The sequence below is a fragment of the Aedes albopictus genome, chromosome 3, assembly GCF_035046485.1.
Source record: "Aedes albopictus strain Foshan chromosome 3, AalbF5, whole genome shotgun sequence".
Classification (NCBI taxonomy): domain Eukaryota; kingdom Metazoa; phylum Arthropoda; class Insecta; order Diptera; family Culicidae; genus Aedes; species Aedes albopictus.
Genome location: NC_085138.1, coordinates 132,564,319 through 132,569,449, shown reverse-complemented (window position 1 = coordinate 132,569,449; position 5,131 = coordinate 132,564,319).

The following is a 5,131-nucleotide window of genomic DNA, read 5'->3' as shown; positions in this document are numbered from 1 at the left end:
TGATTGTGCACCCCTGGCTGCTGGCTGTGCGCTGCTCTGTATGCCATAAAACTTTGAACGATCCTTTTTTGCTTCGTCCCCGTCGCCGTTGTCGACGTCGTCGTCCTTTTGAGCTCTTCGTATGTGTGTTTGGGTTCGGTTTCGCTGGAATGGGTAAATTCGTTCGCTTCGACCCGACCCAGGCAGTCAGTCAGCAGCCGGTACTCGACCGACTCTATCGCTGGCTGTTGGGATGAGGAATGTTGTTCGGATGAGAGAACTCTGAAGTGGGTCGTCGTCATCGTCGTCGTTGGTGGTTCCGCCGGCTGACTGGCTAGCTAGCTGGATGGCTGGATGGTGGCGTCCGTATCAAGTATCAACCAGCAGCATCCAATTTCTCGGAATCATGGGGGAGGCCCGGTGGTGGAGGATGCTGGTCAGGACGTGGCCGGGGACGATGAGAGGCTATTTCAACGACCGAATGCTGGACGCTTTCTGCTTACCGGTGCACAAAAAGTGTTGTACGAGCGAAGAACCGAGCAGAGTATCTGGGCCCTGTTTCGCCGAGTTTCCGAATGTGTGTGTGGCTGTTGGTGTGCTAGTGGATGTGTTCGCTTTGTTGGATATTGGTTAGTTCGAGAAGAGGGTGTTTTTATGGACATGGAACGGAATGGCCACTGCAAGGATAGCACCCACAGTGAATGGAATTTAATAGTGGGGTGGAAAGGGTGCTGTAGCCTGAAGTGGACGATCATTGGATTTGCTGGACTGTCCTCAGTTGGTGCTGTATTGGTGAAAACGTTTGGGCTGACCAATGGCTATGAAGGAACTAGAAGGGGGTGGAGGTTATAAATTGTATTCGATTTCGGATCATGACGGAGCTTCACAGAAAGGCCAAATCGGTTTTTATAGATTGAAATGAAATAAACTCTATCGATATTTAAGTCGTGTTTTGTAAGCAATTAAGCAAGCTTTTGCAGCAATACTCAAATGATCTCTAAATGTGTATTCTTTTTTTTTATATTTTCCAACTAATATATGCAACACTGATATAAAGATAGTGACATACAAAAAATAGTTATTTATGTAACAAGTTGCAAAAAATTGATTTTTTCAGCACGAGTCGTACAATTATCCAACGAGGCTTGCCGAGTTGGATAATTACGACGAGTGCTGGAAAAATCGAGTTCTGCACCGAGTTGCGTACTACGTTTTTTGCAATTTCATAATATACCCGTGAGGATAGTTTTTAACAGAACTTTTTCATCAAACTACACACTGATGTTCATAGCCATGTTTAATTGTCGGACGCAGTTTTTAATACCGCTTACTGCATTTTCAATTTTCCGATGAAATTGATGTTGATAATTCTCTAAAATATTATAGAAATACGGCCATCGTCTTTCCGCGCTTATCCGTAATTGAAATTGAAAATCGTGTATCATTTTTGACGATATAATTGAAAACATATAGTTCGATCAAACTCGCCATGGATTGCAAAAAGTGTCGTCTACCAGTGATAACAAAAGATCACCCGTACATTTATTGCAACGGGTTGTGTGCTGCTGTACACCATGCCGCTTGTGTCGGGTTGAGTCATGTCGAGCTTGCTTCGGTATCACCGCCGAACAAAAACAATATGTGGCTGTGTGATGAGTGCGTGGTCGAATTCGTTAAATGGAGAAAAGAACGAAGTGAAAACAAAAAATGTTTAATCGCCGAATCAGTATCGGAGCCAAAATGCCCCCTTCAACGTGACGTCGAAGAGTTGAAGAACAAAGTAGAATCCATGCGGTTGGTTCTTGCTTCACATGAAGCTTTCAATGTGGATGCTGGAATACGACACTCAACTCCAAATGCCCCAAACTCATCGCGGCAAATGAATAGCAATAGCAGATCACGTGAAATATCAGATGTACTACCTGATGCTTCGGACCGGTTGACAGATTCAATACGTGAAGATGAGAGTTTCGACTTGCTACTTACCAACATCGATGGAAGCGTTACGGAGGATGATATACAACGAATGGTCTTTCGTAGTTTAGGCGCACACGACAATGAGTTCATACATATACGAAAACTTGTTCCACGATGGGTTGACTGCAGCACTCTGGACTACATCTCTTTTAAAGTCGTCTTGAATCGTAAATGGAAATCAAGCGCAATGTTATCAACGACTTGGCCTCAGAACGTTAAATTTCGCGAGTTCCGTAAAATACGATGCACGTGGAGACCCGAACTTGTGTGATAAGATATATTTTTATTAATTTGCAATAACAATTACTCTTGTTTTATGTCATAATTGTAGTTGTGTGCTAGGTTTGGTAGAGTTAAATAGTAGAAGTTTTGTACCTAATGTTTGTGTTTCCAATGTTCAAGCTAATTTTTTTTTTATTGATTTCTTGTTTTTGTATGAATATTGGTGATGTTTATTTTTAGTTTTAAGTTTACATCATTGGGGCACTAGTAAGCCTGTTGATGTTATGAATAATAAATAAATAAATTACAAATAAATTAAGAAAATCTGAACATAACATGTTATATTGTGCAGTTGTCGCAATTTTTCAAAACTGCGTCCAGAAAGCATCAAGCAGTTGACCAAAACTGAAAACAGTGCTGTAATGGTTCATTACGCAACGCAAATCAGTGCTGTAATGAACCATTACAGCACTGTTAATTTGGTGTGGGAAAGTAGGCCTTTTCCTGTCAGATTTGCGTGAGGTAAAACAGCCTAATTACGATGAGAAATTGCAAAAATATCATTTCAACTCACCTAGATTTGACCACCTACAACAGCTCATTTCGGAAGCTTAACCTGATAATATGGTATATGAGAGACTTCCCAGCTAACACAAAGTCTATATGATGTTGAATAAGATGCTAAAGTGGAGGCCATATGCGTACATGCTTCCATTTAACCGCGTGTAAAGAGGGCGTATATCGCCTCCACTTTTGCATCCTATTCAACATCATATACGATCGTGTGCTGACTGGGTTGTGAGGCTAGACCAGTTTAAAAAAACCTACCTTCGAAAAATGGCAATTGACATTCTTTCGAAGATAGTTGATACTACTTACTTCCTTTTATTCCTGGGCACCCACGGTGGTGCAGAGGGCCGAATTGAAAGATCTCCTTCCTGGGCGATTGTCTGCCATCGACTTGCTTGATGTCGTTGTTGAGGCTGTGCCGCTATGAGCCTCTTGGTCTGCTTCTGCTGCGATGTCCTGGTGGGTTCCAATCTAACGCTTGTTTGCAGATTTCGTTTCCTCCCCTGCGTAGAGTGTGGTGGACCCACCTCCACTTTCGCTCCCGAATTTATTTCGCTATCGGCTTTTGATGACATCGACGATGGAGCTCCACGTTGGAGATCCAATTGTGAGGCTACCATGTACGAATTATATACCGCAGGCATCTATTGATGAAGACGTGCAGCCGTTGAGTGTTCTCCATTGATACACACCAGGTTTCACTGGCGTATAGCAGCACAGATTTCACGTTCGAGTTAAAAATTCTGATTTTGGTGCGTCGACTAATCTGGTAGATATTCCATACATTTCTTAAACTCGCAAAAGCAGCCCTCGCCTTCTTGATCCGTGCACCAATGTCGATCTAGGTGCCACCATCGGCCGCCATTTGGCTACCAAGATATTGGAAGCTTTCAACATTCTCCTCTGATTGCCCAGCTACCGTGAAGCTGGAAGGGTTGACCGTGTTTACATCCAACGATTTGGTCTTGTTGACGTTGATGGTAAAACCTGCCGCTGAGGAGCGATTGGCAAGATCATCGAGCTTGCTATGCGTATCAGAGCGCCGTTGAGCTAGGAGAGCAACGTTATCAACCAGTTCGAAGTCATTTAGGCTCCATGGTCATTAGGCCTGTCCACCTTTTCAAAAATGTTCTCTGATTCTCAAGTCCACCCCCATATTTTGATTGGCTTCCTAAAAGAAGTAGCTGGTCAAAATTTCAGCCAAATCCATTGAAATTAAGAGATGCATCAAATCAATTTTGTGTTTTTCGAATATTTTTTTTTTCAAAAAATCATATCTACACTAAAACTGTCAAAATTTAATCCTTTCGGTACAAATTGAAAGCTATACTTGTTTGCTACGAGTTCTCTGAACAATGTATGCCAATAAAATTGTAGGAAAATGTGTAATTATCACATTTGTAATCAGAAAAACCTTAAAAAGTTGATTTTTTGATAGATTTCGTTCTGGAACACCCTAATATACGTAATAAGTTGGATTTTTAAAAACGGCATCATATTCTCCAAAGTTTTTAGGTTATTTGCTTTTTTGTCACCAATGCTGTTGGAGTTGAGCAAAAATTACTAAAATTCGTGAAAGCCAAATGTGGCCTAAAAACTAGCTTTTCGGGTGTAATCACGCTTTGGCGCGCAAAAAGTGGCATCGCGTCAGCACTGATATGATAGCCAACACCGGTCATCACGCTTGTTTGTTATCACCCACGGTGTACAACATTTAGAAGGCGATACCTTCCGGAAATCTGACAGTTTTTAGATGACGTAATGCAAATCGTTCAGAGGCGATCTAGTACCCCCCATCAATTTGATCATGTGAAGGACGATTAGAATGACGTCACATGTTTACATCCAAAATCAATGTTTACATAGGTTACTAGCCTGCCTTGTGATATTTATGCCGTGGTTATCACCCGTGTTAGGGGGTAGCCAAGGCAAACTACAAGGAAGCAAAGCTACTACGTTCAGTACAATTTCGCGCCACAGCGTGCATTCTTCCAAAAAGGTAGTTTTTAGGCCACATTTGGCTTTTACGTATTTTAGTAATTTTTGCTCAACTTCTACAGCATTGGTTTGACACCAAAGCAAAGCAAATAACCAAAAAAAACATGAGAGAATATGATGCCGTTTTAAAATATCAAACTTATTACGTATATTAGGCTGTTCCAGAACGAAATCTATCAAAATATCAACTTTTTAAGGTTTTTCTGATTACAAATGTGATAATTACACATGTTCCCTTCAATTTTATTGGCAAACGTTGTTTGGAGACGTTGTAGCAAACAAGTATAGCTTCCAATTTCTGCCGAAAGAATTAAGTTTTGACAAGTTTTAGTGTAGTTATGATTTTTTGAAGTTCAAAAATAGTCGAAAAACACAAAATTGATTT